We start from the raw sequence: 25,376 nt of genomic DNA on the forward strand, positions 1-25,376 counted from the left end.
GGCCGACTACAGGCATGTGAAACTCCCGTAAATAAGGGATAACCAAATCACTCATCCACTGAATAGTGTCCCGCCCCATCCGAAGACCGGAATCCCAGTCCCTGCTCCTGCCAACATACCAGGAATGTGCACCTAGTTCATATTAGTCATATTGTTAACTCTGTTTTCTGTTAGATACATCAGATATATACATCACACAGTGGTATTAAGACTGTAATACTGGTGAAAAATTCAGCAAGAGCACCGATGTCCAACTGATATGCATAGCTATAATACTACAATTAGCAATCGTATTATATTGCATGATAATAACTATGCACTGTATTGCGATGTAAAAGATGAAAGAACGTTGTACTGTACAGATTTGCAATTGGAACTGCTTCCTAATGTTCATAATAATAAAAGATATGGAAAAAAAAGTTACTCCCGTATGCAGCCTTTGAAGCTTCTTCAACTAGGGAACTTCAGAAATTGTGTTAGGGTGGACCTGACTACTGAGAGGATTTTCAGTTGTCCCTGCTGTAAGTACAAGTTCAGTCAGCTAGTGGAAACCACCTATTTGTCCATCACAATGGGTATTATTAAATATTTAGACGCTGGTGCCATTATTTGTCCCCAAATTAGTTGTGCGTTACTAAATGCGCATTTTCTCATCAAACATAACATTGAAATTCATGAACTCGTTATCTCACGCCATCTTGATTGTCTTTTCATCACTGAATCTTGGGCATCTGAAGATTCAGGCCCTGATTTGGTAGCAGCGATTCCTGCAGGCTGCACAAATTCATGGCAGGATTATTGTGGTCACAGAAGAGGAGGCCGAGCGGTCATTTACACGTCTTGCTGAACTACACTTTAGAAATTATGATGTTCCATGCTTCAAGGACAAAAGAGGTAGCCTTTTTTAGATTGAAGCTCGCAGCTAACCCTGTATTCTCCAGACTTATGGACCCACACTTTGATTTTCTAGAGGCTTTCTGGCTTATCAACCCTTTGCCATTCTTGGTTATTTTAATTTATACCTGGAAGACCCTTCTAATAGGGACATTGCAGCCTTAATAGAATCCATGCTGAATTTCGGCTTCACCCAGGTGGTTAAAGCCCCCAGTCACATAGCAGTGCACACTCTGGATGGTATTGTCTAATTCGAGTGATCTTACATTTATTAAAGCCATCCTGCTTAACTGGGCTGATCATCATGTTATCACTTTTAAAGTGAGCTGCCCATCTTTGAGGGCGAAGGTGAGGGGCGTGGCAGCCTTTGGGCCTAAGGTAATTGGTGGGAGGAATTGGAATAAAGTCACCTCAATGGCTTGGAACAGGCACTTAATAAGATTCCTACTAACACACGCCCCCCACCTGACCTCTCAGCTGAAGGTTTTAAGAATTGGATATGGGCTGCCACAGTTGTTGTCGGTCCTCGGAGTATCTAACACTGTGTCAGGTCTAAACACTGTGCACCATGGTTTACTGACAAACTGTGGCAGTCATGTTGCAAACAAGAACGAAAATGGCACCTGAATCGGGATCCCACTGATAAAGAGGGGCACAAACCGCTCCTACATCAATATCAACTTGCCATTCATCAGGCTAAATCTACTTTTTATGCAGAACAAATAAAAGCAGCAGGTAACGCCTCTAAGGAGCTTTTTAGAATAGTCAGAGAATTGTCGCAGCCACTTACTCCTGGTTTTACCAATCCTTCACCAGAATTCAGCGATATATGGGCTACTTATTTTAAGGATCGAAGCCAGATGTATAATTATTTTGAAAAGCGATTACCTAATTGCAATTTTCCGCCAATCGCAATTAGGTAATCACTATGTATGAAACTCCAGGAGTTTCATTTAGCATTTTCTAATGGCTCGCAAATCGACCTACCTCATTAATATTCATGAGGTAGGTTGCAATTGCGACCCAGAGGGAAACGCTAAAATCAAAGGGATGGTGGCCTGCTGGGATCAGCAGACCCCCATGTCTGTGATTGATTTAAATAAAGCAGTCTTTTTTTTCCATTTTTTTTTATTTTTTATATGCAGCTTGTTTTCCTTAAAGGAAAATGGGACGCATTTAAAAAAGAAAAATATAAAGTTTTCTTTTTTAATTTTAAGAGTAGGCAGTGGTCGTGGAACACTTTGCGAAACATTTTTGCATGCATTCACAAAGGGGAAGAGGTCTCTCGGGGACCCCCTTCCTGTTTGCGAATGGGTTACCACCTACTTCAAATAGGTGGTAAAATGCAAATGTTTTTCACCCACATTTGGGTCACAAAACATTCCTACATACCACTGCTGTTAGGTATTAAGAAGGGACACACTTGACACGCCCCTTCCTAATACAGAATCGGTATGTATTCCCAATTCCATAGTGCAGTTCGGTAACATGTTACTGAATTGCAAATTGGAATTCATACATACCAAAGTGCATGGCACTATGGCGGAGTAGGATTGCCCACCCGCCAGCAGCAGCAGCTGCAAACCTTTTATTTATTTATTATTGTTTTTTATTTAAAGGGGTGGGCCATGGACTGTGACGAGCACTGAGGGGAAAGGATGCCTTCCTGCACAACAATGATCCCCTAAGGTATTTTCCTCTTTGTGAGAAATTGGGTTGTTGGTTGACTGTGGTATGAGCCCTGGTCAAGCAACAACCATAATCACTTGTTGTGTGAACCACAGAAGTTCACTAATGTAACCTGTGCTTACCCCTGGGTAACTTGGCACAAAAAGCAGTGAGGCTAAACTTAGAGGCAATGTGCAAAGTATTTATGCATTACAAAAACAGTAACAACGCGAAAACACAACATAATACAACCAGTTTAGAAAAATAGAGAAAACTGTAATACATTATTTGACACTAGAATCATACAAATCAAATTAGTAGAACTGGAATTATGAAGTTTTAACATTTTAAGTGTAAAATAGCGCTTAAAAACTAAAAGCGCCAACAGCAGACATCTGGTTGGGCTGGACCGGGACAAAGTCAAAAGTTAAGGCTGATGGCGATAGAGCACCTTTCAGATACACAAAGTGTACTGGGCCCTGTCAGTGCTCACCTCAGGACTTCGAAAATGTTTGAAGAAAAAGTCTCTGAGAAAGTAGACGTTCAGCTGGGCAAGACTGCAGGAGTGTCCGAGGAGAGAGCGTTGTTATCAGATACCTGTGGAGAGAAGCAGCAGTGAAGGTTTTTAACTTCGGACTTATTGATCAAGATGGAAGTGAAAAATCTCCATCAGGATGAAGCAGAAGGCTGTAGCATAAGACAGTTCCACAAGTTCAGATACGTCTTTTGCGAAGGACAGCTGAAAAGGATTTGCTGCTGCAGAGAAGAATGTACCGGGAGAAGCCACAAAGTCAACTAGACCAGCAATGCACCTAGGGCGGATAGGTGAGCAGGTGGGTCCCAATCTCCTGGTTCTCAGAACACTTTTTTGGAAAATTTTATTTAAGTCCTCAGTTTTGGAAATTTGCCATCAGGGAACCTTTAGCACCACAACCAAGGGTACAGGAGTAGATGGAGACCTTTTGGGGATTCAGGACTCCCTCAGACTGGGTCCAGGTGTGGGTTCAAGATGGTGGGAGCCTGTTATGTCCCTGTGGCTCTGAACAGGAAGCCAGCAAATGTAGCCTTTGGAGTCCTGGATGCAGGTGAAGCTGCAGGGCTGGTCTCCAAAGGTTCCAGGCAGGCTCCAGGCAGCGAAGCAGTCCTTCTAGGTACAGCAGCAGTCTGGCAGAATGGACAGCAGGTCCCAGCAGCAGGCAGTCCTCTGAGAGTCCTTCCGCAGGGCCAGTAGTGAACTTGTTGTGTAGCCATTTTAGTTATAGCTCCATGCACGTTATTTTAGCATACTAGGTCTGCTGCTGTGCACTTTAACCCAGATATATTATATTCATCTTTGTTTATTATTTTAACAATAGCCACACTTGTGGTCTTCTTTTATTTCTCTCTATCTAGCTGTTGTTTGCCTAGGGCAGCACTGCGTTCTTAAACAAGACATTTCGTTCACTCAGTGCTTCTCTCAAGGCTGCGGTTAGATAGGTTGCCGGTAAACGTGGTAACGATTTGTCTCTGGTATTCATAGAAACATACGCATCCTTACGTAGGGACATTTTCTCAGAACATCAGCTGTTTTATTATAAAACCCCTTTTCTGTCCCTTGCGCGTTAGAGGGAGATTCCAGCCAGATGACCATGAGTGTATGCTGATAGCTGAATGCTTCACTACAGCTGGTTATGCAGACTTCAGGCCTCTTGTTCAGGCATGAGGGAGGATGTCTTCCCAGGGAAACCTGAAGGGCAGAACTAGAGCTTAACATGCTGTGCTCTAAAATAGCCTAGGTAGGAAGTAGTCTATTGACTCTAGTGACAATATGGTAGTGGTATTTTTATGTTTCACTCTCCTTGTCACAATTTTAATCCCGTCGTGCTTTATCATCCTGGTTATTGCAGTACATGCTTTATTATCTAAAATGCAGTTGCTTCATTAAAATCTTATTGAAACATATACTGCCTCTGCTTGTCCTTGTTTATGTGAGACTAATCGTGGTCACTCAGATCACATCTGTTTCTCTAGGAAAGGGATGCGATCTGAGTGACCACGATTTCCCTGAGGAGTCAATTGTGTCATACGCTCGGCTGCCCAATCATCCCTGCTCTTGGGTAGAGATGAGGCACTGATAGTTAGCTGGAGGGAAAACCCGGATAACACTGACAGGTGTCACCTGTAGTGGGTTCAGACTCAGTCCCCCACACCGCAGGTGAACCTGCAGTACAAATCCAGTAGTCTCATTAGAATAATGAGAGCCTACGTGACATGGTGCCGCCAACGTTTGGTCCGGCTCTAATTTTCGCGTCTTCCGGAGTACCTCTGTCTCACTACATACAAAGACACCTCAGTACTATATACGGAGATGTCCGTGGGTTTGAGGATCTCCCCTCAGCTAAGTAGGGAGTACCTAACTAACACTGTAGGTTGTTCAAGCTTGAACCAATAAAAGGATAATCCCCATTTGGTGTGCTTATCGTTGAAGGAATTTACCATTTATTATGGCAAATCTACAATAGGTAGCAATTGCAGTCAATATGCGACCACCCCTTACTGCACATTTACTGGCACATGGCCTAACGGCCCGGGGGGTCTAGTCACATTTGTTGTTGAGGCTCACCCAGCCTATAGAACAGAACTTTTGTATTCTTCAGTCACATTTCCAGCAGTTGATGGTAACTCCAATACATTTCATATCTATACACCAGCAAATGTACCTGCACAATTACAGAGCATATGCATATGTAGAAATACCTCTATCTTATCAAGAACATAATTATTGGATTGATGGAGCCCTACCCCACACAATTTTGCACGTTGTGTTAGGTCCTCTAAGTAATAATGGTGCTACCTGGCCACTTATACACCTCACCCTCCTGCAGCGAACGTTAACAGTAGCTGAAGTCCATCGTTTATATGCTGATCTGACGGCAATATACAGATGATTAGTACAGTTTGTAATGCGAACATTAAACACAAACCCAGCACATGCTGCACCAGCGCAACCACATGCAGTAACACCAGGTTTAATCCTGCAACTGTACATTCGGTCATGGGCAGAGTACCCGCCAAACAAGAAGAAATTATTTTTTGGTTAGCTCAAAAAATAAATGCGCTGGAGGCAGTGTTTCCCCATACAGGACCTCAGGACAAACACAGAATATTACCCATGTGCTTGCCATTTGGGATTGTTCCCACTATAGATAATTGTAATACATGGAGCACATTATTTGCCACACTGTATACTACAGCACACGGTACGCCAACACTTGCCAATTTACCTAAAGTGTTGAAACAAATTCAAGATGAATATGGGGCTGCCCCGGCCCTGGACTTGGGGATGCAACCAATGGGCAACTTTGCCACAGTATCCTCAATTATATTAAGTAACCTTAAAGGGGAAGCAGTCGAACTAGCAGTGCGCATGCAGCTCAGGGATGTTCCTCCACAGGATCAAGAACGTGAGCTTCCAAAGATTATCGCGGAGACCTACTCTAGTATTGGTCGAGATAGTCTGGGGGCCAGAACAACAAAACCACAATTCCAAGGTAAATCTAGTAAAGATTCTACCAAGCAAGCGCCTGAGGGTACTAAGAAACGCTGGGATAAAAAACAACAAACTCCTAAAAAAGAAAGGGGATAATCTCTGCATACGGAGACAACACAGAATAGATATAATCTCAGAAATAGAGCTAATATAAAAACGCCTGAAAGATATCAATATACTGATACACACCAATCTCGTTCCTTTCAGGACTTGCTGGAAAAACGCAGTGAGAGGTGGGCGGTCAGAGCGAAGAACTGAGTACATTTAACCGAGACAGGAATCACAACGTTCAACAGACGTTTCTGTTACAAAAGAAGAGAAACTTCCCCAACAAAAACCCAAATTCAAAAAGAAAAAGGTGGCAGCAATTGCAGTTTGACATGCCACTCAAGAAGAGGGCTCTATTGAAGAATAAGAAGTGGGCATTAGCGCTATTAGACAGCGCGGCAGAGGTCACAATAGTTCGCCGGAATCTTCTACAGCATCTGGAGGTGAAAGCAACTGATGACTTCCTACAAGTAGATACTGCAGACATGCGTGTCTCCATGCCTGATAGGGTGTACAAAGTAATGCTACAGTTAGAAGGACACATTGAGCGCACAATCGATGCAATTTTTGGGACCGCGTTCTAAACGTATATGATATTCTATTGCCCGTAAGGGATTGGCCACCTGAATTTGTCTGTACCTGTCCATATGGGGAAGATGTTATCAAACCTTCTTTCTTGCCCCTTGTTCCCAAAGAGCTCGCAGAATCCTACGCCATTTATTGGGCACTCGCACAGGCACCCGCGTTATATCGCACCGACAAAGGATGGGACAAAGATTCCCCCTATCATGTAATCCCTATTAAAAATCAACCCCAACCTCGACCCCAACATCCAATAAAACATGATGCAAAAAGCACCTGTGAGGGAAATTCTCACACAACTGGAGTACCAGGGCGTAATCGAACCCTGTATCTCACCAATAAATAAACCCCTATTCCCAGTAGCTAATCTGGATCATTCGTACAGAATAGTCTTAGACTACAGACATTTAAACAGTCATACACGCACAAACGCTATACAAAACTCACATAGCACAGCACTTATAAACAACATAGGGGGTTATTACAACTTGGAGGTGTTAATCCGTCCCAAAAGTACGGATATACCACCAGCCGTATTACGAGTTCCATAGGATATAATGGACTCGTAATACGGCTGGTGGTATATCCGTCACTTTACCGTCACTTTTGGGACAGATTAACACCTCCTCCAAAGTTGTAATAACCCCCATAGTGCGTTAAAAATACAAAACAACACTGGACATTTCCAACGGTCTCTTCTGCCAAAATATAGCACCTGAGAGTAGAAACTTAACAAGTTTCAGCACACTAGGCTCCCAGAAAATTATTTTGTTTACCCCAGGGGTACAAGAACAGTCCAGGACTGTTCGCAGCTCGTGTGACTTTAGTATCGGCCAACATTGACCCTGAAGCATTGTCCTATGTAGATGATATTTATCTCACAGATGATGAATTGCTGCAACATTTAAGATGGGTAGCCCGCATTGTTGTGGGATTTGCCGAATTCGGTTACAAGTTCAATTTAAAAAAAACAAAAATAACCTTCCTTAGCATCCTGTTTCTGGGATAAGAGCTATCAAATGAAGGAAAGAGCCTAGCGCCACAATTCTTGGAAAAATGCGCACAGTTACAACCTCCAAATAAAATTAAAAAACTCCAATCCCTATTGGGTTTCCTAAATTTTGGTAGAACTTACATTGCTGATTATGCGTCATGCATAAAACCTTTATATGACTTAATACGTCCTGACTTTTTAAGTAAATTTTGGACAGTCGAACACACACACATTCTCAGAGCTTTGCAAATAGACATGCTTGCAGCACAACATTTACACACAAGGGACAACAAAAAACATCTGTTCATCAGAAAAATTGCTGGTGCCATTGGTTTCACCTATGTAACTTTCAATGAGGGTGAGACGGTCCTGATTCCATACAAATCACATTTGTATTCAGCATCAGACCAACGCTTTGCTTCCACTGAGAAAATTCTCACTGCTGATCAGATGGCCGTCATTGAAGAAAGACCTCTAACCCAAGGGAAACGCATTATTGTCATCTCTCCAATCCCAGCCCTTGAGGCTGTTACCAATGGCAGCATTCCAAACGCTAAACTACATCCATGTTGGATTCAATGGGCAACGTCTTTTACAGCCACTGATGTAGACTACATTTTTGACCTGAAATTACAAACTCAAGAATATTTGCAATATGAACTAGAATACCCAGTTACAGCAAATACACTGCCTATTGATCAATATCAAAGAGTCATGTACACCGATGGCTCAGCACAACCTGCAATTGGCACAAAACATCAATAATCCGCTGATTGCGCAGTCGTAAGTGGCTACATGGAGGATAATAAATTTTGCCCCCAACATACATTCATGCAAACCCTAGGGGATTGCACAGCACAATTAGCAGAGCTAAAGGCTCTGGTGATGGCACTGGGACATACGGATTCTGCACAGCTAATACTGATTGTTTGTGGTTCGTACTACTGTGTCCAGTCCTTCAATGAATACCTGCATTACTGGCGCCAGAATGGATTCAGAGATTCCAAAGTCAACGCCATTAAAAACAGACTTCCATGGAGAAAAGTAGCGGATCTGAAGGAAATGCTACCAAATGTCCATGTTGTACATACACTTGGACACCAGCGTTTCGTTGCTGGAAATACACTGGCTGATTAAGCCGCAAAATCAGCAGTAGCTATGGCTGCTGTTACTGCAGTAACCCGTTCTGTAACAAAACCGGACGATGACATATGGGCTGCCGTGAAAGCCACGGCTGAAGGCACGCCCTTTCCAAAAGCATTACCTGCTAAATATTCCTACTGAATGGGAGGCTGCCTAGATGCCAAAGTAAAGACACCAGGCGTGGGGGTTCGAGTAATTCCCAACAAAGACATAAGATCATAGCTGATTAAAGCAGTGGATGTGGGGGTAGAATCTGCCCATGCTGGTGTGGCAGCTACAATATCATTGTTGCAAGCACGTTATTGATAGCCAGGTTTATATAAACAGGCCAAGCAGTATGTCCTTTGTTGTGACATCTGCCAACAAATTAAGGGTTCCACCGTCAAACCCCCACCGCAGACACCCCTCCTTATTTCCATCAAACCATTACAATGTGTGTACTTGGACCACTGTGGCCCCCTAATACTGGATAGTGCATACAAATACATTTTAGTCGCTGTTGACTCTTTATTCAGATTTCTATGGGTGTGGCCACAATACTCGTCTGACGCTCAGACTCTTATTAAAGATTTGCAAGTCTTTATCGGTACATGTGCAGTTGCGAGTTTCCTCTCGGACCAGGGTCCTGCTTTCACTTCAAGGGCATTCAGGGACGCCATGGCTTTGTTAGGGGTCCAACTCCATTACTCGTCTCTATTTATCCTGAGGGAAATAGTGTCGTGGAGCGACGAAACCGTGATGTAAAGTAGTCCTCAACAGCCAGAGTCTTAGGTACGGATCGTAGTTGGCTTAACCACCTGTATGAAGTCCAGAGAGCACTTAACAATCTGCTTAGAAGGTCACTGGGGGGGTCGTACTTCATACGAGTGCCTGTTCGGAACTCAAATGTATGTTCCAGATCTTGATGGTCCTGTTGTGGAGTTATCAGAAACACCTTTTGATATAAATGAATGTGTCACTATCTTGCAGGAATTACAACATTTCCGTGATGACAATGCTGTTTCCACAGGAATTAAGGATGTACCAATAACACCTACCGGCTGGATTCCTAAGGTTGGGGATCTAGTACATGAAAAGGTTGCTGTGAAAAAGGAGTTTGTTAGAAATGTTGAGTCATATTATTTCAAATTGCCATCAGTAGAAAATGTACACATATTATTGACAGATACAAAATTCATTTATTCAGATTCCTTTGTTTCCCGGTTAGCTATAGAAGGCTATGAATATTGGCTGAAGTCGATTGACTTAAAAAGTGTGTGGGGAACTAGAAACTGGCAAATAAGGGAGAAGGAAGCTTTATTCAGAGCATGCCTGATACCTGTTCAAATTATATTTTTAAATGGAACTGTACAACAAACTAGTTGTTTAGGCTTAGCAAAGATTAAGGAACTGAATGTGCTCAGTATTCCTGCTCCTAATTATTTTTACAAACGGTAAAAGTATATAAAAGCAACAGAAGAACAGCTCGATGAATGGGTCCAGAATGGCACGTTTAATGCTTTACTGTCATGTCCTGGTGGGTGGTTATTGTGGCCAATAGATACCAATGGGTGTCATAAATGTTTTTATAAACTCCATGGGGGGTTTTAGAACTAGTAGGCCAGACCCTCGCTATGTGTCAGCCGAACATGCGGGTATAATAACAACATACAGTGTAGGGAAACCCTACCAGCAATGGTTGAAGAGTTCCTCACTAGATGCTGTTAGAGAACACCTCAGTCTCCTGTGTAATGACACTGACTTACAGGACTTCCTCTTAGGTCCCAGAAAACAACGCAGAAAGTGCTTCTTATATGCAGTATATAATTAAATTTGGAAGCTTTCCCAACAAGTAGCTGCTTACCGGTTAAGGCAAATAGACCAGGAAAACTTACAGAAGGCATTAGCTGTTGTAGATAATGGGATTAATACCCTGTCCGACAGGATATACACCTTAAACAACATTGTTTCCTCTGCAATAGACATAATACAGAGTGATATGTCTTCGTTACACCATGGACAGAGTCAACTAAGGTCCATTATGCTGTTGGGTTAGACACTTCAAACATTGAAGGCAGGTCACGTTCCCTGGTAACACATTAGGTCAAGGGACATATTTTCCACATTTAATTTAACTCGACAAACAACAACTAATGGCTAAGAAAGAAGCGACTTATGTCATGTTAAACATCGAAAAGTTAGAAAAGTTGCCTTTTACTGTGGCTGAAATACTATCTGCTGAGTGGTTAATACACGGGGTCATTAATCTGCCTATTTCAACACTCCAATTGTCGTCCTGTTTAAAACACATTCCAGTAGGCAGATATGAAAGGCTGGGAGATAGTTACATCCATGAGGTGTAGTAGCTTCCCTTCTCGTACAAATGTCTCAGTGGCATGAAAGAGGTCTTTCTTAGTGGTAGTGAATGCAAGATTTCTGTCAGCCATTCAATGGTTTGTAAACAGCTGTTCTTGCATGGGGCGTGTAACGCTTCGACAGCGAACTTGGCTTGTTATCTGAAGGAAGTTCCAGTCCTCTTAATTAGACCTGCATTCCAGATGCTTTCAAATGGCAGCTATGTTCTCCTCAATAGTGAAAACTGTTGTCTGTTTGTGAGATGCGGGCCGGAATAGTTTATGTTGGTTTGGTCTCTGAGATTGCTACATGCTGCGGGAACGTACTTTTTCCTCCCACAAGACAAAGAGAAGTAGCTGAGGTTTGGCCCCATATTGCTACGTCAAATGTGAATTTTGACAAGTTGAGCAGACTCAAGGCTTTATTGTTCCAGAAACGTGTGGCGCTCACATCTGCATGCAAGACATACGCACTTCAGGTGGCAAGGTCATCAGCAGAAATACAGTCCCTTTTAAGTACTAACTTTCGGAGACACTTTGGTGAATTTGTGGGACGACTATTTAATTTTAATGCATCCAGAACTACTGGAATCGCAAATTCCTTTAAGGCTGTTGGTTCTGGTTTCGTTCACACCTTCTCCTCTATATTCGGCTAAATACCATCAGCCATCCATTCAATATTCTCCAGTATGTTCGGGAGATTTCCAATAACGTTGGCTATAATAGGTGGCATTTTGCTATTGCACTTTTTCTGCTCAATGGCTGTCCCGCCGCTACAAGGAGGAATGAAAGCACCCCCACCAGCGCAGCTGTGTCGTGAATGTATGATGCAGTACTTCGGAGCAACACTCCTAGAGCAATTGGAGTGTGACTAGTCTCTGTCAATCAGACCGATTTTGCATTGTGTGCAGCCAGTGTTTCGATGCCTCTATTTTTGATAAATAATGGAGTGTGATTAGGCTGCAGTGTATGGATTCCACTTCAAAATGGCCGACGTATTTGCAACAAGTATCTGTGAGTCCTTTTTTGATGTTGTTTAGTTGTTTTCTGATTTAAATGCATGTAGTGTTTTGCACTGGATATGACCTGTGAGCAAGGGGTTACTGCTCTGAAACGCGTCAGTATTGCATCTTGTTGAAATAAACACGTTCTTGTCAACTTGGAATCACAGCTTGTTGCTCTCCTTCAAGGGACATCGGTCCCCGTGAGGTTTTGACTTTGACAACGTTTTGATGTATTATATATTATATATATATATACACACATACTTTACAGTTAATAATGTTGTCAAACAAATATGTTCCAGGTTCTGATTGCTGATGAATGGAACGAATGTCTAAAAACTGCTGTCCACATTTTACTTTCATCACTCTTAACTTCTTTCTTTAAATTTTTGCTGTTGCAATGTAGCTGTGTTTCAGTCTTCAAAGTTTGTTTATGGAGATATCCTAGTCTACATGAGTTTCACCCAGGGCCAGACTGGCTGAAGCGGGCATCGAACATTTCATTACCTTGGGAGGCTGCAAGAGTGGGGCCCATTTTGCAGCAATTTTGCAATATCGGCTCCCGGTAACAAAAGCAGAAGTGCTTCACACTTGCAGCCCCACTTCCCCCCCACCTCCCCTCCCAACTTCCCTTCCCGGGGGCTAGTCCAACAATATTACCAGGGCTGCTTTGGGTTCTCAGTCCGACCTTGGTTTCACCACGTGTACTACTTGCAAGATAGCAGACAAAACATCTGCCATGTTAATGACAGAGAATCGGATCCGCCAACTCTAAATAAGGCACAAAGTGATTTTCCAACCATCACACAATATGGTGAATTGGGGAAGCAGTGCCATTAGAAAATTGTTTGTAACAACAACAACAAGATGATGGATGGAATACCTGAATTAATCTCAGCCACTTGCAGTCGCTCTTTGCCCCATTCCAGTCCACCATTTTTCACCCACCGTGCCACCAGTTTGGACACAGCCATATGCAACTTAGGTGGTCATTGGTAATGTAGCGTCCGTACAGCCAACAGGCTGGCGGTACAGAGGCCCTCATTACGACTGCGGCGGTAGCGCCGCGGTCGCACCGCCGGGGCTGACGGTTTCCCGCCGTTTTAGCCCCAGCGGTGATAATCTGCCAGGGCAGCGCTGCCCTAGGGATTATGGCACCCCTACCGCCAGCCTGTTTCTGGCGGTTTGCACCACCAGGAAAAGGCTGGCGGTAAGGGGTGTCCTGGGGCCCCTGGGGGCCCCTGCACTGCCCATGCACTGGCATGGGCAGTGCAGGGGCCCCCTAACAGGGCCCCGGCCATCTTTTCACTGTCTGCATAGCAGACAGTGAAAAGCGCGACGGATGCAACTGCACCCGTCGCACGGCCGCACCACCGCCGGCTCCATTAGGAACCGGCTCCTATGTTGCGGCCTCATCCCCGCTGTGCCGGCGGGCACAAACTTGGTTTGCGCCCGCCGGCCCAGCGGGAATGTCATTATGGGGGCCGCAGGAGTGCGGTTGCATTGGCGGCCGCACGGCGGTTACCGCCGCCCGCCAAGGTCGTAATGACCCCCTTAGTCTTTATCCTGCTCCAATAGAACAGTCCAGCCTGAACTGGTTCTCCAGGAATAGAAACACAAGCAATCGATGGCCAATTTCACCCTGACTAGTGCTCATTATGTGGGTAATACTTGCTTCCAGTGGCACAGTGAGCATGGGACCCAGGTTGGGCATACCTGTCACACTTAGGACATCAACTGTAACAACAGCTAGGTGATGGATGGGATGCTTGAATTAATCTCAGTCGCTGGCAATCTCTCTGGACCACATCCCAATCCATCGTTTTTTTCATCCACCATGCATCTCATTTTTAGCCCAGCAATATGCAAATCAGTCTAGGACCTGGTTTAATAGGAACAGTCTAGCCCAAGCTTCCAGCCCTGGGCCTCCCTGAACCGGAACACAAATAACTCAAGGTCTTTGGTGATTACTTATTTCCGTTAACAGCTTGCATTCCATTTATCAGTTAAACAACTGCCACAAAAATCCAGATTTTCTACTACGAGCACTGATTTTATTCAAGAATGGAAACGAGAACGGGGCAGTAAATGTATATTGATGATTTATTGTATTCTTGTTTGTGGCTTCCAGAGGGACTTTGAGTCCCAGAAACAATTACATCCTCCCAGCTAGTGTGAGGGGGTGGAGGAGGTAGGCTCCTCCTCCGTGCAGCGGAAGTGCTTAAAAGTATCTACTTTCTCTTGCTGCATGGGATGCTTTTGCATGTGGCTTTGAGCAGGACTTGGAGTCCCAGAACACTTTAATCCTCACCATGAGTGGGTGGAAGAGGTGGGCCTCTACTCCGTGCAGCTGAAGCACTTAAAAGTGCCTACTTTCTCCCACGCGGGGGGCACGATTGGGCACAGTCCAAGCGAAGACTGGGTCAAGACAGGCCAGTCTGAGCATGACTAAGCATGAGTTGGGCCACCCCTCTTATTTTTGAAAAATCTGGCAGCTGCTGGATTTGGACTACATTAAGCAATGGGGAAAAGAAAAACCACTGTAAATGGAAATTATAAGTAGCGAATGGGGGTAAACCAGCACAATAAGTTACCTGGTAGAGGCCATGGGCCTTATCAACAGCAAATTAGAATTAGTAGAAAAAAGGGTGACAGTTAACCAAGGCGCCAAGAAGGAACATTTGCCCACCTTACCCCTGCAACTACAGTAGAACTTGCATCAACCTCACATAATATAAATAATGTTACGCCTGCTAGCATGTAACCATCAAATCCCTGTGTTTTTAGTGCACTGATAAATTACATTTTTACCTCACCTCTGCTATGGATGAAGGACCTTCACTCTGCCCTTGGTTTATGGCCATTAGAGGAATTTTGCACCCAGTGGCCTAGAGTTTCCTTGTGGTGACACTGCCAACCTGAAATGTGGAGTATGATAAGTATGGCCAACGTGACAAGTTTGGATCTGCACATAAAACTCCTAACAAGAAAGGAGAAGAAGATAAACTAGGTTCCGGATACTCCATGGTAAGGTCTGGTGAGAGGTCCATCAGCAATTCATTTGTGGAAACATCACATTGGCCAGAAATATCACCTTGATTTGGAAGACTACAGGGGATTAGAGACTCAGGCTTTTTTGCTTTTAGTGCTTTCCCCACAAACGCCTTTATTAAATTGGCTAGGTTTAAGCCTGGGGTGAATTCTTGCAGAATTCATTGAGTTCTCGGCTGGTTGCTTACTGAGCTCACCTTTATATTCCCTTTTTCATGTTATTGTTTGGGAATTATTTTTCCCCAATTTGCCTTTTATCGTTTGACAAGGTGCACTTGTGAGGCCCTTCCTCGAGTTTAGCACCCTTGAAACTAAATGTTTAGTCCTCTTTTTAGTTGAAAAACAGACTTCCGAGCAAGTAAGCCGACTCAGGCGAGCTACTAAGCAAAGAAAGCAATATAGCTTAGAAAATCACTATAAAAGACAAAGCTGAGACAAAAAGTGCTCCTCCTCCTTCCAAAGATTCTTCTGCTGCTGCCGAGACCACAAGCTAATGCGTTCCAGAATAGGGTTTCTTACTTACACTTTTACTGGCTTACAGTTTCAGCAAACTGGGCTGTCGAGGATCAAATTGGTAACGCCAGGGTTCAAAAACGAAGATCCATGCATCCACAAGCGTAAAGTGCCAGAATAGTCCTGAAAAAAGGCACTCGGGCCTGATTACGACTGTGGCGGATGGGATACTCTGTCACAAATGCAAGGGATATCCACGTATGGCGTATTACAAGTTCCATATATATCCTATGGAACTTGTAAAACAGCGGGTGGGAAATCCATCACGTTTGTGGCGGAGGATCCAACCACCAAGGTCGTAATCAGGCTCTCAGTTATTTTAGAAGGCTAGGCCACCTAATATCAAGCAGACTCGAGGTAAGACTTCGAGCGCAGGCTGAAGAAGAGACAGAGCACCAAGACAGGATGGTTTCGGTACGACCGGTAGCACAAGCACTGGATGGGAAACATATACCATAGTGTGAAGCAGAATGGAGTGAGGAGCCAAGCCAGGTTTGCTGTGGATCAATAAGCAATAACCAAAACTAAGACCTTATCAATGATTTCCTTTGCTTCATTCAAATTCTATGTCTCTGCACTGAGGGCAACGTCAATCATTTAACTTCAGACGAGACCTTTATATCTTGCCTTATCACGAGAAGCATGTTTGTACAGTGCACATTCACCCCCAAAAGAGGGGGGTTTTGGTACCATTGATACATCCCTGGAGTAATTGACCTAGTCCACTAAGCAACAAGACCTCGCCATCTCCTAATTGCTGCAGCAATACATGCAAGATAAATAGGAACCCATAGACTTTGGTCAACAGATGTCATTATTCATCTTAGTGCGGCAGGTCTAAGAGATGAAAAATTGTGGCACTGTAGGAGCTATGGGGAAAGGTCATGACCCAGAAAAAAACAGTACCACCAACTAGGGCTTAGGAACTTCAAGCTTAAAGTTGCAAAGTTCCCATATCCAGACACAAGAGTTGAAGATGGTGTAAATTATAATTCTTAATATATATTTAGGAAATCTGGAAGGAAGATTTAACAGTTTTTCAAATTAGAACTCATACATGGACCCTTCCACCATCCCTCCCAATCCCAGTCAAAAGTGTTCCAGCCATGGTCCTCATATCTTCTGATGTTTATTTGTGCACTCTCTAGTTTAATATATGCTCATTCCAGATAGGCATACCTATCCATTCCACAGGGACATTTTGAGTGTGGTGGAGTATGACTGGTCAGGCTGTGACAGGCAATAGCTCTTCTGGCTATCGGGCACACCATTCCCACCATCCTAAGGGAAGTATCAGATGCTTTTTCAGAATATCCACTTTTTGAGTGAGCTCCATGGGGCGACTTAGTACTTGTGTTACGATGGATGTGATCACTTGCCAATACTGACTCAGACGAGGGCAATTCCATATGACATGGAAAAAGTACAGTTCATGATCCACACTTTCCATGTATTTATGTACTGCCCAAAATACATAAAGAAGGCAAAATTCCTCCAGGTAGACCTATCATTTCCAGTAATTCCTCTCACACTGTGAGACTGTCAGAGTATGTTGATGTGTTCCTACAACCCTTTGTACACAACCTACCGGCTTACATACAAGACAGTAAAGATATACTTAATAAATTTGATGACTTTGAATGGTCGGTTGAGTTCTTGTTTGTAACTATGGATGTGACCAGCCTTTATACCTGCATACACAAAATTTGGGACTAGAGCTGTCAAATCTTTTCTCTGTACAAGAACTGCTGACCACTGGCAGCATAACAACATGTTGATGGAGATGATTGACATTATTCTCTCCAAAAACATTTTTCTGCATGATGGGCAGTGGCTCCAGCAGATACAAGGGACTGCGATGGGTTCCAGATTTGTTCCCTTGTATGCCTGCCTATTTATGGTTTGGTATGAGAGAGAGAGCATTCCTGAGGCAGACATGTCACGCAATGGACAGACCTATTAGGGGGCAGATACATTGATGATATTATTCTCCTGTGGAAAGGGTCTGTGGAACAACTATTGGCATATCATCTGCTCCTTAATGACAATCCATACAATGTATGAGCTTACAGTACAGTAAAGAACAGATATATTTCCTTGATATAAGATTTTATGTTGAAAATAATAGGATACAAAGTACTCTCTTCAGGAAGCCCACTTCGTGTAATAGTGTTCTTCATGCCAGCAGTGCTCATCCTAAATCAGTCATTAATAATATCCCTTTTGGTGAAATGATTTGCATAAGGCGCAATTGCAGTACCAGCAACACTTTTACCGTCCACATTGATGAAGCTAAACAGAGATTTAAAAATCGAGGATATAGTGAAGATGTTCTCACTAATGCACATAAACGCATTGGTACAGTAAAAAGACATACAACACCTATAACCGACCCCAAAAAAAGAAAAGACAGGTCTAGTTGTTTGACGTTTATCACTCAATTTTCTACATTGAGTAATGACATATACAAGACTCTGCGTTGTGGTTCTAAAAATTCTGGACCCATGTAATTTACTTTGCCACAGCAGTACGATTTTAGTATCAAAAGACCGATAATGACTAGTACACTAAGCATGAGCATTTTCGCTCAATTCCAGCAGCGTTTTCACCTCGAAATCGCCATTTTCGTCCTGCACTCGTGGCTCCCATTTTATACACGGCAGCCATTTTAAAAGTTGCCCTCACATAGGCTTATAATACAGTCAGATTTGATTCCAAGGACACGTACACCTTGATTGACTTTTCTCTGACCTGGGCAAGCTGGAACCATTGCCTCAGGCCAAACCTGTTTGGTCAGTCCCTCTCCCAGTGGCCGAATCAGATAGCATCAAGGCACACCATGCCATAAAACCCTTATTATCGCTCACACACCCTGCCTAATCTTGCTCACACCTGCACCTGCTCTTTTCTTCTTCTTACTTTACGAGGGGGAGGTGCCCGTTTTTATTGGGGGTCCACACTTATCTGATGTAAAATACTAGGCCTTGCCGGGTAATTTATTATGGGTTGGATGACATGAAATATGAGGTTTCATCATGACACTGTTTTTTCCTTTGTAGTGAAAACATGTGAATGACCAACCAAAATGTCAAGAATGTTTGCCTGAAGCTTAAAAAACTGTATATAAGGAAACCTGACTTTGCATTGAAACACAGTCTCCTGAGAACATACAAATCGTGCTGTTGTACTTCTAGGACACTTGTCAATTGGTTGCAGCCAATAAATTTGATCTTTGACTTCACCTAGAAGACTCTGAGTTTCTGTAGTCTGAATCAGGAAAGTACCCGAGGTCTTTGGGTGTACCCTGGCACCGCTGGGTTACCGGATCAGTACCGGTTCTGAAAAACGCAGTACCTCAGGTGGCGCCCAAACGTGGGGCGATACCAGCGGTACCGGTCCAAGCCTGAGGTCCGTGGGGAGCTTCGTGTGAAAATTCTGGAGGAAGGCCGCCACTTCATCGACCCCTGCATGTCGACGTGGTCCGAAAGTCTTTGTTGCGAGGTTCCCGGCTTCCCGACGGCTATGAAGGACTGCTGCCCTGGCTATCGCCCTGATTTGGACCCTTGATTTTTGGTAGAGCGAAACGATAAGACGAGTCTTCTGGTGACGTCATTGATATTTTCAGTTAAGTATAAGTGGAGCGTCTCCCAGTCCTTAGTTGGACACTTGGTTTGGTCCTTAGTTGGACATTTGGTTTGGTATCCCTTTGGGATCACTTTGATTTGGAACTTGCAAGTACCAAAGCCGAAGGACTCGTGTATTCACGAGACTATCGTAAACGATAATCCTTTGAAGTTTGAAGCTAGACTAGTGAGCGAAGATGCCTGGTCTTAGCAGACTTGGAAATTTGTTTTGTCTTGGTTGTAAAAGGGACTCCCGGTTGGAGGACTCATGTCCGGTTCCTCCGATTGGAACTCCAACCTATGAACTATATGTGAAGCACAGAGTGGGCCCCATCACGTTTAATAAAGTATGGGTCCGCTATTCTTGGAAATAATTGAGAAAAGTTTTTTTTTTTTTTCTTGTAAATATGACTTACAACTAGGATCTGCAAACGGTTCTGTAAGTAAATTGCGACGGCGCTATTTATGAAAAATGGCTAAAGCGCGCTGTATTGTGTGTACTGAGTGTTTTCTGTTTATATCTGAAATGAGCTCAATGTGTGTTTGTGGGTCTTCTTGATGTTTACAGTTTGTTAAGTAAAATGTTGGTTAATTAATATTAAGTAGAAACTTAGAAATGAACCATGTGATGTGCTAACATAGCTATATGTTGCTCTTTAATTTATAGAATGAGCAATTGTGCACATATACAAAAATGCCGTTAAATGCTTAATAAATTAGAAAACACATTCAATAGATATAAATAGGGCCCCCCAAAAAAAAACCGAAATTATCTATTTTCAATTCAGCCAGCACTTTCCCAGTTAAACATGGGTGGAATTTTGCATAACCTTCCTTTTAAATGAAAGTGGCGCAAAAATGTGACGCATTTCAAGTTAGGCTTATGCGCTTAGGCTTGTGAGTTAATGTATCCCAAATAATAGTCAAGGGATGCAGCTTGCTTTTATATGTGGAATTATCACAAAAAAAAGAATAATTGTTTTTTTTTTTGTTTTTTTTTTTTAAAAAAAAGAAAATTATTAATTATGGAAAAATTATTAAAAAAATAAGTGCCTTTCAAAATCGTTTTTTAATATTTATAAAGCTTAATACCTATACTATGACCTCCTAACATTAAAATTTAATTTAAGTTATGTTGCACCGCTAAAATGACATTTGTATGTGCAATTTTCCCTTGGCGCAGGAGCAAACAAGCTCATTTCTATAAAGTATAAGTTAATATTTGCAATGGCTGACTCATGGATTGTGTAATAGACATTCTGGTAATGCATATTATGCAAGAAAATTGTAGGATATTGATTTTTTAATGCCTAAAATATCAAAGTCGATTTTGGGCAAAAGCACTGTTTAAACTGCATTTTCTTTCATTCAGAGTACTTTTTAAAGTGTCTCAGGCTTCAGTAAATGCATACATTTAGGTTTGATATATATATTTGCAGGTTGTGCCTTCTTATGATTCAATGAGTCAATGTGCCAGTACAAAGGCTTGTTTTAATATCAAGGTTGAAGGTTCTAACTTCAGCTGGGCCTACTGAGACGTTCATTCATTCGAGGTTGATGAAATATGTACCATTGCATGGGATTGCAACAAGCATTTATTCTAACAACTGGTATGTGTGTTATTAAGGTTTGTGAATTATTCACAGTAAATGTAGTTTAATAATCTGGAAATAGAGATACATTTTTTTAGCGCCTAAAAAGGAAAATAATTTTTTTTTAAATAGAGTGAATTATTGCAGGGTAGAAGGAAAATAGAAAGGCCTACTGTCTTTGACAGATTCAGAGTGGCAGAAGCTAGGAGAGCTACAGAGGCTGGCTCAAGTCATGCTGCTGAGATGCTATCTTTAGTTTTCCCATAAACAATGGAGGAGGCTGTCATGTTGACACTTGTGACCTTTTAAATTAGGGCCTTGTCTCTGTGAAATGCAGAATGACCCTACCGGGCCTCTAAAAGTGGGATTTCTGGTTTCTCCAGAAGAACATCAATACAATTAAAGAACTTAATTCCAAAGGGAAAATATAAAAAAAGGGGTTTCTTCGAAAGTCCCAACATCATGTTAAATGCTCTGCAGAACTGATACATTTGCGTCTCCGCTCTAAAAAAATTAAAATATGCCTGCTAGTTGCTTTTATTTGACAGAAAACGAAGTGTTGCATTAAGTCTTAGACAGAAAATAAGATGCAGCCCTTTTCTAAAATTTTGAAGGCTACATGCCTTAATGAGAACGATTTGCCAATTAAGACTTATTTTTCACAGTGGAAATTGTAGGTGCCAAATTAATATGGAGTGTCAGTGTAACAATTTTTACTTTTAGAAAGGTAAAACTAAGGTGGCTTGATGTTGCGAAGTAACTGACAAGAGGGTAACAGTTAAGTAATGGAAATTTATTTTCATGTATTTGGTCCTATCATGAATTGTTCTTGCTGGTCCTGTATGTTAGAAGAGAAACAGTAAAGTTATATTTGACAGCAGATTTCCATTGCCTGGTGATCTACTGTCAAAAGGAGGGTAAGGATTTTAAACCTGACAAATTAAACAGGCCCAAATATTGGGTTTTGGGCTGCAGGTTTACAGTGCATAAAGTACATGACATGGTGTTGTGTGTCACCGCTTGTTCACACATGCTATTGTTTTGTCTATGCTTTTTGTGCTTGATACACAGCAAGTATATCTGATGGCTTGACGTTTTGTGCGTTTTTATTATTATTTTTATTTGTTTTTTGCATGTTTGTTGCTGCTTTTGATACTATTACAAGCTCCCCTGTGTTGTGAGGGGATGGTCATGACGATGCCCATCGCTACGCAACAGTTGGTTGAACTTGTTCTGGTTACTAAATTCCACAGATAATGATATTTCATGCTGTGAACATAAAAGACAACACTTCACCAGTGAATGTCTATTTGGCTATAATGGTATTGAAGGAAAATAAAAAGAGATATACAGGATCAAAGTGTGTCACCTGCAGTTAGTCACGTTACTGCCCCTTCCCTTAAAGGAACAGGCAGCCCTACATTTATGTATCCTTGATTGGACCTAAGGATGAAATTATAGATCTGTGACTCAAGGTGGCCTAATTTCTATATTACATTAGTTAATGATGTTCTGTTTCCTAAGTAGCATATGGCTTTCGTTCCTTAAAAGAAAACCAGGTTTTCATTTTTTCCTGAAGAAGGAACTGAAACATTAGCTAGGAGTACCGTATATGGTGTAGTCGCCAACGGTAGAGTTAAAATTTGTGTAACTTTGGCCTTTGTGTATCACCCGTACTCTTGGTGTTGTGTCACATGCCTGACTATCACCCAAATAATTTTTTTTGTTCTTTCTATAGATTTTTTCTTTGGTTACTTCCCCTGACCAATGTCGCACCATGCTTAGTTATTGAGATTTTAGCTATGTCCTAGTCCCATTTCTCTTTTTCGAATTCCTTTCACCAGTCAGCCCTTTTATTATTATTGACGTATTGTTCAGGTTCACATTTCCAGACTGCAGTGATGTACCAGGGACCCCCATGTTATGTATAATTCCCTTTGGTATGACCAGACTGGTTTTCAAGAATTTGCCTGCTTCAATGTTTTCCAGCCTGACTGTCAGGGTAGCGATAGACTGGTTAACTGACTCAATATTATAGTAAGACAAGTTTTCCATCTCAATAGGAGATATCTTATGTTTACCTTTTTGAACATGACGAATTTTCAATGTCTATTTTAATTTGGTTTTCGGTTCCCTTCTGTTCCTGCTACTTTAATTTTTTGTGGGATCAGATGTGTCCTAATCATGCAAATATCAGGACCCTCTAGTTCTTGTCTTTTTGTTTGCACATTTGACTATTAGCCTGTGTATTGCATAGTGCACCTGATGCACAGTTTTTAAAGGAAGGTTTCTACATGTCCCTGATAATCGGTATCATGTGATTTCTCTATTGAGATGTTCTAAGGTAAGGAGGAACACCTAGACTTAATCATTGAGGCAAATATGTGTTTACCCCATTAGACAATGCCACTGTGTGGGGAAATCCATTCAGATAGAATTCTCATGTAGCTATAGATGGCAGAGAATAATGGAGAGAACTGAATTAAAGATGCTACAGACCCTGTTTTGCCCTTCTGCCTTTGTCTTTGTATTTTATGCCCATGGTGTATGGCTACTCCTTTGAAGATTGCAGACCACCTGCTTGCAGTCCCCTTGTTAAAAACCATGAACTGTTTTTGTACTAAATTGAAGGAAACTAACAGCTGTGGCACACTTCCTACGTCACTAGATTCTGCAGGTATCAAGTCATAATAACCTGCAGGACATTGATTTAAGCCTAATTCCCATCAGTGACAGCTACAGATGAAAGACGGACGTCTTGGCCCTACAGTCTCAGCACCCAGGAAGTAGCAAAGCTGGACAGCGATCGCCAGCGCATGGTATCGTACTTGCTCCATCAGACGGCGTTGGACATCACAAAACCAAAGTTTCAGTGTAAAAGAGCTAAAGAGAAGGATTCCTGTTGTTGATGGCAGACCTGTTTTGAGGTTTCATTTCTCTACCTGTCATGTGCTGGTAACCTCTGACAGTGTGCAATCCCTTGAGCCCCTTGGCCTGAGTTTTGGCCACACCCCCCCTTTTCTTTGCTCCAACGGAAGAAGGGCAGTGCACCGGAGATTTCAAGTTTGGAAAAAGGCACTATATTTTGGTGCCGATGAAAGAGCAGCTTGAGCGTCCTCTGACACTAAATAATGAGTGTTGGAGTCTGAAAGTGCTGCTGAGCTTGAGCTATTTCCCAATTAATGGTGCTTGGGTCTGCACAAGATGATTTGTGCTCTTGATCAATGAAGAGCACATTGTTTGTAGTATCTGCCACAGAGGAGAGACACTGGTGCATTGCTTTAAGACATTGAGACTTTCGAGTGAGCTGTGGGTGTTTGCCAGGAGGGCACTCCAACTAAGCAGTACTTTTCTCACGAAGAGGCCTGAATTGAGAGGCCCATGCGAAAGAAAACAACAAAAGAAAATTTGATGGACAATAGAAGCCTGCCAGAGAGGCTTTTTGAACGGACTCTGGGCATAGTTGGTTTCACAAGAGGTTTCCGTGTGATTGTATAGACTAGGTGTTAGGAGACTGATTGTTTTGCTGGCATTGTTTTAAAGTACTATTCTGTTTAGTAAAAGCAGAATAAAGTCCATTTTCTGTGGAAAGAGTACCCCCTTTTCACCTTAGAGCATTGATGAGAGTCACCACTGTTCCACCTGAACATACAAAAATTACTGAAATGCAGAGGAGCCCTAAAAATGTTACTAGATAATTTTAGGATTTGCTTTTTGGTTAGGGTTGTGAAAAATTATTATTTCATTTGTAAATAGTGGTCACTACTTTCTCCCGTTGTCTATATGTTCTTAATAACGTGTTTTCTAGTGTCTTTTAAACATGACGTTGTCATTTATGGGTGGGATTGTTTTTCTCTACTCAATTGACTTCTGCACCCACTTCCCAACCTATGTCTTTTCCTACTATTGTTTCTTTGCACTCTTTTCACCCTTTTCCTGAACATGAGCAGGTTAGAAGATCAGAATTTGTAAGCAATTCTTTTGTACAGCTTCTGCATCAACACTAGTTAGTAGTGAACATCACTAATTGTTGGGTGTGTGATCTTATGCCACCTACTGCAGATAGAGGTATTCCTTATTTTGTCCTGCCATATGTGGCCTTTTGTGCTACTTCATGTTCGAGGAGACCTGTCCAGAGAGAGTTACCAAGTACTAGAATTTTGCTCCAGCAACATCTCCATGGCCCTATAAACAGAGACCTGGACTCAGATTAGCATGAGAATAGGTTTATTGCCTATGTAAGGGCAAAAGGAGGGTTTGTGGTTCTAAAAATTCTGGACCCATGTAATTTACTTTGCCACAGAAGTACGATTTTAGTATCAAAAGACCGATAATGACTAGTACACTAAGCATGAGCATTTTCGCTCAATTCCAGCAGCGTTTTCACCTCGAAATCGCCATT

Source organism: Pleurodeles waltl, chromosome 2_1 (genome assembly GCF_031143425.1).
Source record: "Pleurodeles waltl isolate 20211129_DDA chromosome 2_1, aPleWal1.hap1.20221129, whole genome shotgun sequence".
Lineage (NCBI taxonomy): Eukaryota > Metazoa > Chordata > Amphibia > Caudata > Salamandridae > Pleurodeles > Pleurodeles waltl.